The sequence below is a fragment of the Hemitrygon akajei genome, chromosome 9 (assembly GCF_048418815.1).
Source record: "Hemitrygon akajei chromosome 9, sHemAka1.3, whole genome shotgun sequence".
Lineage (NCBI taxonomy): Eukaryota > Metazoa > Chordata > Chondrichthyes > Myliobatiformes > Dasyatidae > Hemitrygon > Hemitrygon akajei.
This window is the reverse complement of record NC_133132.1, coordinates 6,692,830-6,703,864: the sequence shown is the minus strand read 5'-3', so window position 1 is coordinate 6,703,864 and position 11,035 is coordinate 6,692,830.

Sequence of the window (11,035 nt, the reverse complement as noted above, 5' to 3'; positions counted from 1 at the left end):
ATTACATACAATACTTAACTCAGTAAAAAAAATATGATATGTATCTAAATCACCATCTCAAAAAGCATTAATAATAGCTTTTAAAATGTTCTTAAGTCCTGGCGGTAGAATTGTAAAGCCTAATGGCATTGGGGAGTATTGACCTCTTCATCCTGTCTGAGGAGCATTGCATCGATAGTAAGCTGTCGTAGAAACTGCTTCTCTGTCTCTGGATGGTGCTATGTAGAGGATGTTCAGAGTTATCCATAATTGACCGTAGCCTACTCAGCGCCCTTCGCTCAGCTATCGATGTTAAACTCTCCAGTACTTTGCCCACAACAGAGCCCGCCTTCCTTACCAGCTTATTAAGACTTGTAGATGTGGAACACCACGGCCACGACTTGGAGACGTGGAACACCAGGGTCACGACTTGGAGACGTGGAACACCAGGGCCGCTACTTGGAGACGTGGATCACCAGGGCCACGACTTGGAGACGTGGATCACCACGGCCACGACTTGGAGACTTGGAACACCAGGGCCACGACTTGGAGACGTGGAACACCACGGCCACGACTTGGAGACGTGGAACACCAGGGCCACGACTTGGAGACGTGGAACACCAGGGCCACTACTTGGAGACGTGGATCACCACGGCCACGACTTGGAGACGTGGAATACCAGGGCCACGACTTGGAGACGTGGAACACCAGGGCCACTACTTGGAGACGTGGATCACCACGGCCACGACTTGGAGACGTGGAACACCACGGCCATGACTTGGAGACGTGGAACACTAGAGCCACGACTTGGAGACGTGGAACACCAGGGCCACTACTTGGAGACGTGGATCACCACGGCCACGACTTGGAGACGTGGAACACAAGGGCCACGACTTGGAGACGTGGAACACCAGGGCCAAGACTTGGAGACATGGAACACCAGGGCCACGACTTGGAGACGTGGAACACCAGGGCCACGACTTGGAGACATGGAACACCAGGGCCACGACTTGGTACTTTGGACCTGGAACAACACGTCCACTACTTGGAGACGTGGAACACCAGGGCCACGACTTGGAGACGTGGAACACCAGGGCCACGACTTGGAGACGTGGAACACCACGGCAACGACTTGGAGACGTGGAACACCAGGGCCACGACTTGGTACTTTGGACCTGGAACACCAGGGCCACGACTTGGAGACGTGGAACACCAGGGCCACGACTTGGTACTTTGGACCTGGAACACCAGGGCCACGACTTGGAGACGTGGAACCCCAGGGCCACGACTTGGAGACGTGGAACACCAGGGCCACGACTTGAATACGTGGAACACCAGGGCCACGACTTGGAGACGTGGAACACCATGGCCACGACTTGGAGACGTGGAACACCAGGGCCACGACTTGGAGACGTGGATCACCAGGGACACGACTTGGAGACGTGGAACACCACGGCCACGACTTGGGGACGTGGAACACCAGGGCCACGACTTGGAGACGTGGATCACCAGGGCCACGACTTGGAGACGTGGAACACCACGGCCACGACTTGGAGACGTGGAACACAAGGGCCACGACTTGGAGACGTGGAACCCCAGGGCCAAGACTTGGAGACGTGGAACACCAGGGCCACGACTTGAATACGTGGAACACCAGGGCCACGACTTGGAGACGTGGAACACCATGGCCACGACTTGGAGACGTGGAACACCAGGGCCACGACTTGGAGACGTGGATCACCAGGGACACGACTTGGAGACGTGGAACACCACGGCCACGACTTGGGGACGTGGAACACCAGGGCCACGACTAGGAGACGTGGATCACCAGGGCCACGACTTGGAGACGTGGAACACAAGGGCCACGACTTGGAGACGTGGAACACCAGGGCCATGACTTGGAGACATGGAACACCAGGGCCACGACTTGGAGACGTGGAACACCAGGGCCACGACTTGGAGACATGGAACACCAGGGCCACGACTTGGTACTTTGGACCTGGAACAACACGTCCACTACTTGGAGACGTGGAACACCAGGGCCACGACTTGGAGACGTGGAACACCAGGGCCACGACTTGGAGACGTGGAACACCACGGCAACGACTTGGAGACGTGGAACACCAGGGCCACGACTTGGTACTTTGGACCTGGAACACCAGGGCCACGACTTGGAGACGTGGAACACCAGGGCCACGACTTGGTACTTTGGACCTGGAACACCAGGGCCACGACTTGGAGACGTGGAACCCCAGGGCCACGACTTGGAGACGTGGAACACCAGGGCCACGACTTGAATACGTGGAACACCAGGGCCACGACTTGGAGACGTGGAACACCATGGCCACGACTTGGAGACGTGGAACACCAGGGCCACGACTTGGAGACGTGGATCACCAGGGACACGACTTGGAGACGTGGAACACCACGGCCACGACTTGGGGACGTGGAACACCAGGGCCACGACTTGGAGACGTGGATCACCAGGGCCACGACTTGGAGACGTGGAACACCACGGCCACGACTTGGAGACGTGGAACACAAGGGCCACGACTTGGAGACGTGGAACCCCAGGGCCACGACTTGGAGACGTGGAACACCAGGGCCACGACTTGAATACGTGGAACACCAGGGCCACGACTTGGAGACGTGGAACACCATGGCCACGACTTGGAGACGTGGAACACCAGGGCCACGACTTGGAGACGTGGATCACCAGGGACACGACTTGGAGACGTGGAACACCACGGCCACGACTTGGGGACGTGGAACACCAGGGCCACGACTAGGAGACGTGGATCACCAGGGCCACGACTTGGAGACGTGGAACACCACGACCACGACTTGGAGACGTGGAACACCAGGGCCACTACTTGGAGACGTGGAACACCAGGGCCACGACTTGGAGACGTGGATCACCAGGGACATAACTTGGAGACGTGGAACACCACGGCCACGACTTGGAGACTTGGAACACAAGGGCCACGGCTTGGAGACCAGGAACACCACGGCCACGACTTGGAGACGTGGAACACCACGGCCACGACTTGGTACTTTGGACCTGGAACACCACGGCCACGACTTGGTACTTTGGACCTGGAACACCACGGCCACGACTTGGAGACGTGGAACACCAGGGCCATGACTTGGAGACGTGGAACACCAGGGCCACGACTTGGAGACGTGGAACACCAGGGCCAAGACTTGGAGACGTGGAACACCACGGCCACGACTTGGAGACGTGGAACACCACGGCCACGACTTGGAGACGTGGAACACCAGGGCCACGACTTGGAGACGTGGAACACCAGGGCCAAGACTTGGAGACGTGGAACACCACGGCCACGACTTGGAGACGTGGAACACCAGGGCCAAGACTTGGAGACGTGGAACACCACGGCCACGACTTGGAGACGTGGAACACCAGGGCCACGACTTGGAGACGTGGAACACCACGGCCACGACTTGGAGACGTGGAACACCAGGGCCACGACTTGGAGACGTGGAACACCAGGGCCAAGACTTGGAGACGTGGAACACCACGGCCACGACTTGGAGACGTGGAACACCAGGGCCAAGACTTGGAGACGTGGAACACCACGGCCACGACTTGGAGACGTGGAACACCAGGGCCACGACTTGGAGACGTGGAACACCAGGGCCAAGACTTGGAGACGTGGAACACCACGGCCACGACTTGGAGACGTGGAACACCAGGGCCAAGACTTGGAGACGTGGAACACCAGGGCCACGACTTGGTACTTTGGACCTGGAACACCAGGGCCACGACTTGGAGACGTGGAACCCCAGGGCCACGACTTGGAGACGTGGAACACCAGGGCCACGACTTGAATACGTGGAACACCAGGGCCACGACTTGGAGACGTGGAACACCACGGCCACGACTTGGAGACGTGGAACACCAGGGCCACGACTTGTACTTTGGACCTGGAACACCAGGGCCACGACTTGGAGACGTGGAACACAAGGGCCACGACTTGGAGACGTGGAACACCAGGGCCACGACTTGGAGACGTGGAACACCACGGCCACGACTTGGAGACTTGGAACACAAGGGCCACTACTTGGAGACGTGGAACACCACGGCCACGACTTGGAGACGAGGAAAACAACGGCCACGACTTGGTACTTTGGACCTGGAACACCACGGCCACGACTTGGAGACGTGGAACACCAGGGCCACGACTTGGAGACGTGGAACACCACGGCCACGACTTGGAGACGTGGAACACCAGGGCCACGACTTGGAGACGTGGAACACCAGGGCCACGACTTGGAGACGTGGAACACCACGGCCACGGCTTGGAGACGTGGAACACCAGGGCCACGGCTTGGAGACGTGGAACACCACGGCCACGGCTTGGAGACGTGGAACACCAGGGCCACGACTTGGAGACGTGGAACACCAGGGCCAAGACTTGGAGACGTGGAACACCACGGCCACGACTTGGAGACGTGGAACACCAGGGCCACGACTTGGAGACGTGGAACACCACGGCCACGACTTGGAGACGTGGAACACCAGGGCCACGACTTGGAGACGTGGAACACCAGGGCCAAGACTTGGAGACGTGGAACACCACGGCCACGACTTGGAGACGTGGAACACCAGGGCCAAGACTTGGAGACGTGGAACACCACGGCCACGACTTGGAGACGTGGAACACCAGGGCCACGACTTGGAGACGTGGAACACCAGGGCCAAGACTTGGAGACGTGGAACACCACGGCCACGACTTGGAGACGTGGAACACCAGGGCCAAGACTTGGAGACGTGGAACACCAGGGCCACGACTTGGTACTTTGGACCTGGAACACCAGGGCCACGACTTGGAGATGTGGAACCCCAGGGCCACGACTTGGAGACGTGGAACACCAGGGCCACGACTTGAATACGTGGAACACCAGGGCCACGACTTGGAGACGTGGAACACCATGGCCACGACTTGGAGACGTGGAACACCAGGGCCACGACTAGGAGACGTGGAACACCAGGGCCACGACTTGGAGACGTGGAACACCACGGCCACGACTTGGAGACGTGGAACACCAGGGCCACGACTTGGAGACGTGGAACACCACGGCAACGACTTGGAGACGTGGAACACCAGGGCCACGACTTGGTACTTTGGACCTGGAACACCAGGGCCACGACTTGGAGACGTGGAACACCAGGGCCACGACTTGAAGATGTGGAACACCAGGGCCACGACTTGGAGACGTGGAACACCACGGACACGACTTGGAGACGTGGAACACAAGGGCCACGACTTGGAGACGTGGAACACCACAGCCACGACTTGGAGACGTGGATCACCAGGGCCACGACTAGGAGTCGTGGAACACCAGGGCCACGACTTGGAGACGTGGAACACCAGGTCCACGACTTGGTACTTTGGACCTGGAACACCACGGCCACGACTTGGAGACGTGGAACACCAGGGCCATGACTTGGAGACGTGGAACACCACGGCCACGACTTGGAGACGTGGAACACCAGGGCCACGACTTGGAGACGTGGAACACCACGGCCACGACTTGGAGACGTGGAACACCAGGGCCACGACTTGGAGACGTGGAACACCAGGGCCAAGACTTGGAGACGTGGAACACCACGGCCACGACTTGGAGACGTGTAACACCACGGCCACGACTTGGAGACGTGGAACACCAGGGCCACGACTTGGAGACGTGGAACACCACGGCCACGACTTGGAGACGTGGAACACCAGGGCCACGACTTGGAGACGTGGAACACCAGGGCCAAGACTTGGAGACGTGGAACACCACGGCCACGACATGGAGACGTGGAACACCAGTGCCAAGACTTGGAGACGTGGAACACCACGGCCACGACCTGGAGACGTGGAACACCAGGGCCACGACTTGGAGACGTGGAACACCAGGGCCAAGACTTGGAGACGTGGAACACCACGGCCACGACTTGGAGACGTGGAACACCAGGGCCAAGACTTGGAGACGTGGAACACCAGGGCCACGACTTGGTACTTTGGACCTGGAACACCAGGGCCACGACTTGGAGACGTGGAACCCCAGGGCCACGACTTGGAGACGTGGAACACCAGGGCCACGACTTGAATACGTGGAACACCAGGGCCACGACTTGGAGACGTGGAACACCATGGCCACGACTTGGAGACGTGGAACACCAGGGCCAAGACTTGGAGACGTGGAACACCACGGCCACGACTTGGAGACGTGGAACACCAGGGCCACGACTTGGAGACGTAGAACACCAGGGCCAAGACTTGGAGACGTGGAACACCACGGCCACGACTTGGAGACGTGGAACACCAGGGCCAAGACTTGGAGACGTGGAACACCACGGCCACGACTTGGAGACGTGGAACACCAGGGCCACGACTTGGAGACGTGGAACACCAGGGCCAAGACTTGGAGACGTGGAACACCACGGCCACGACTTGGAGACGTGGAACACCAGGTCCAAGACTTGGAGACGTGGAACACCAGGGCCACGACTTGGTACTTTGGACCTGGAACACCAGGGCCACGACTTGGAGACGTGGAACCCCAGGGCCACGACTTGGAGACGTGGAACACCAGGGCCACGACTTGAATACGTGGAACACCAGGGCCACGACTTGGAGACGTGGAACACCATGGCCACGACTTGGAGACGTGGAACACCAGGGCCACGACTAGGAGACGTGGAACACCAGGGCCACGACTTGGAGACGTGGAACACCAGGGCCACGACTTGGAGACGTGGAACACCACGGCCACGACTTGGAGACGTGGAACACCAGGGCCACGACTTGGAGACGTGGAACACCACGGCAACGACTTGGAGACGTGGAACACCAGGGCCACGACTTGGTACTTTGGACCTGGAACACCAGGGCCACGACTTGGAGACGTGGAACACCAGGGCCACGACTTGGTACTTTGGACCTGGAACACCAGGGCCACGACTTGGAGACGTGGAACCCCAGGGCCACGACTTGGAGACGTGGAACACCAGGGCCACGACTTGAATACGTGGAACACCAGGGCCACGACTTGGAGACGTGGAACACCATGGCCACGACTTGGAGACGTGGAACACCAGGGCCACGACTTGGAGACGTGGATCACCAGGGACACGACTTGGAGACGTGGAACACCACGGCCACGACTTGGGGACGTGGAACACCAGGGCCACGACTTGGAGACGTGGATCACCAGGGCCACGACTTGGAGACGTGGAACACCACGGCCACGACTTGGAGACGTGGAACACAAGGGCCACGACTTGGAGACGTGGAAACCCAGGGCCACGACTTGGAGACGTGGAACACCAGGGCCACGACTTGAATACGTGGAACACCAGGGCCACGACTTGGAGACGTGGAACACCATGGCCACGACTTGGAGACGTGGAACACCAGGGCCACGACTTGGAGACGTGGATCACCAGGGACACGACTTGGAGACGTGGAACACCACGGCCACGACTTGGGGACGTGGAACACCAGGGCCACGACTAGGAGACGTGGATCACCAGGGCCACGACTTGGAGACGTGGAACACCACGACCACGACTTGGAGATGTGGAACACCAGGGCCACTACTTGGAGACGTGGAACACCAGGGCCACGACTTGGAGACGTGGATCACCAGGGACATAACTTGGAGACGTGGAACACCACGGCCACGACTTGGAGACTTGGAACACAAGGGCCACGGCTTGGAGACGTGGAACACCACGGCCACGACTTGGAGACGTGGAACACCACGGCCACGACTTGGTACTTTGGACCTGGAACACCACGGCCACGACTTGGTACTTTGGACCTGGAACACCACGGCCACGACTTGGAGACGTGGAACACCAGGGCCATGACTTGGAGACGTGGAACACCAGGGCCACGACTTGGAGACGTGGAACACCAGGGCCAAGACTTGGAGACGTGGAACACCACGGCCACGACTTGGAGACGTGGAACACCACGGCCACGACTTGGAGACGTGGAACACCAGGGCCACGACTTGGAGACGTGGAACACCACGGCCACGACTTGGAGACGTGGAACACCAGGGCCACGACTTGGAGACGTGGAACACCAGGGCCAAGACTTGGAGACGTGGAACACCACGGCCACGACTTGGAGACGTGGAACACCAGGGCCAAGACTTGGAGACGTGGAACACCACGGCCACGACTTGGAGACGTGGAACACCAGGGCCACGACTTGGAGACGTGGAACACCACGGCCACGACTTGGAGACGTGGAACACCAGGGCCACGACTTGGAGACGTGGAACACCAGGGCCAAGACTTGGAGACGTGGAACACCACGGCCACGACTTGGAGACGTGGAACACCAGGGCCAAGACTTGGAGACGTGGAACACCACGGCCACGACTTGGAGACGTGGAACACCAGGGCCACGACTTGGAGACGTGGAACACCAGGGCCAAGACTTGGAGACGTGGAACACCATGGCCACGACTTGGAGACGTGGAACACCAGGGCCAAGACTTGGAGACGTGGAACACCAGGGCCACGACTTGGTACTTTGGACCTGGAACACCAGGGCCACGACTTGGAGACGTGGAACCCCAGGGCCACGACTTGGAGACGTGGAACACCAGGGCCACGACTTGAATACGTGGAACACCAGGGCCACGACTTGGAGACGTGGAACACCACGGCCACGACTTGGAGACGTGGAACACCAGGGCCACGACTTGTACTTTGGACCTGGAACACCAGGGCCACGACTTGGAGACGTGGAACACAAGGGCCACGACTTGGAGACGTGGAACACCACAGCCACGACTTGGAGACGTGGATCACAAGGGCCACGACTAGGAGACGTGGAACACCAGGGCCACGACTTGGAGACGTGGAACACCACGGCCACGACTTGGAGACGTGGAACACCAGGGCCACGACTTGGAGACGTGGAACACCACGGCAACGACTTGGAGACGTGGAACACCAGGGCCACGACTTGGTACTTTGGACCTGGAACACCAGGGCCACGACTTGGAGACGTGGAACACCAGGGCCACGACTTGGAGACGTGGAACACCAGGGCCACGACTTGGAGACGTGGAACACAAGGGCCACGACTTGGAGACGTGGAACACCACAGCCACGACATGGAGACGTGGATCACCAGGGCCACGACTAGGAGACGTGGAACACCAGGGCCACGACTTGGAGACGTGGAACACCAGGGCCACGACTTGGAGACGTGGAACACCACGGCCACGACTTGGAGACGTGGATCACCAGGGCCACGACTTGGAGACGTGGAACACCAGGGCCACGACTTGGAGACGTGAAACACCACGGCCACGACTTGGAGACGTGGAACACCAGGGCCACGACTTGGAGACGTGGAACACCAGGGCCACGACTTCGAGACGTGGATCAACACGGCCACGACTTGGGGACGTGGAACACCAGGGCCACGACTTGGAGACGTGGATCACCAGGGACACGACTTGGAGACGTGGAACACCACGGCCACGACTTGGGGACGTGGAACACCAGGGCCACGACTTGGAGACGTGGATCACCAGGGCCACGACTTGGAGACGTGGAACACCACGGCCACGACTTGGAGACGTGGATCACCACGGCCACTACTTGGAGACGTGGAACACCAGGGCCACAACTTGGAGACGTGGAACACCACGGCCACGACTTGGAGACTTGGAACACAAGGGCCACGGCTTGGAGACGTGGAACACCACGGCCACGACTTGGAGACGTGGAACACCACGGCCACGACTTGGTACTTTGGACCTGGAAAACCACGGCCACGACTTGGTACTTTGGACCTGGAACACCACGGCCACGACTTGGAGACGTGGAACACCAGGGCCATGACTTGGAGACGTGGAACACCACGGCCACGACTTGGAGACGTGGAACACCAGGGCCACGACTTGGAGACGTGGAACACCAGGGCCACGACTTGGAGACGTGGAACATCACGGCCACGACTTGGAGACGTGGAACACCAGGGCCACGACTTGGAGACGTGGAACACCACGGCCACGACTTGGAGACGTGGAACACCAGGGCCACGACTTGGAGACGTGGAACACCAGGGCCAAGACTTGGAGACGTGGAACACCACGGCCACGACTTGGAGACGTGGAACACCAGGGCCAAGACTTGGAGACGTGGAACACCACGGCCACGACCTGGAGACGTGGAACACCAGGGCCACGACTTGGAGACGTGGAACACCAGGGCCAAGACTTGGAGAGGTGGAACACCACGGCCACGACTTGGAGACGTGGAACACCAGGGCCAAGACTTGGAGACGTGGAACACCACGGCCACGACTTGGAGACGTGGAACACCAGGGCCACGACTTGGAGACGTGGAACACCACGGCCACGACTTGGAGACGTGGAACACCAGGGCCACTACTTGGAGACGTGGAACACCACGGCCACGACTTGGAGACGTTTATCACCACGGCCACGACTTGGAGACGTGGAACACCAGGGCCACGACTTGGAGTCGTGGAACACCAGGGCCACGACTTGGAGACGTGGAACACCAGGGCCACGACTTGGATAGATAGATAGATAGATAGATAATTTATTCATCCCCATGGGGAAATTCAACTTTTTTTCCAAAGTCCCATACACTTGTTGTTGCAAAACTAATTACATACAATACTTAACTCAGTAAAAAAAATATGATATGTATCTAAATCACCATCTCAAAAAGCATTAATAATAGCTTTTAAAATGTTCTTAAGTCCTGGCGGTAGAATTGTAAAGCCTAATGGCATTGGGGAGTATTGACCTCTTCATCCTGTCTGAGGAGCATTGCATCGATAGTAACCTGTCGTAGAAACTGCTTCTCTGTCTCTGGATGGTGCTATGTAGAGGATGTTCAGATTTATCCATAATTGACCGTAGCCTACTCAGCGCCCTTCGCTCAGCTATCGATGTTAAACTCTCCAGTACTTTGCCCACAACAGAGCCCGCCTTCCTTACCAGCTTATTAAGACTTGTAGATGTGGAACACCACGGCCAC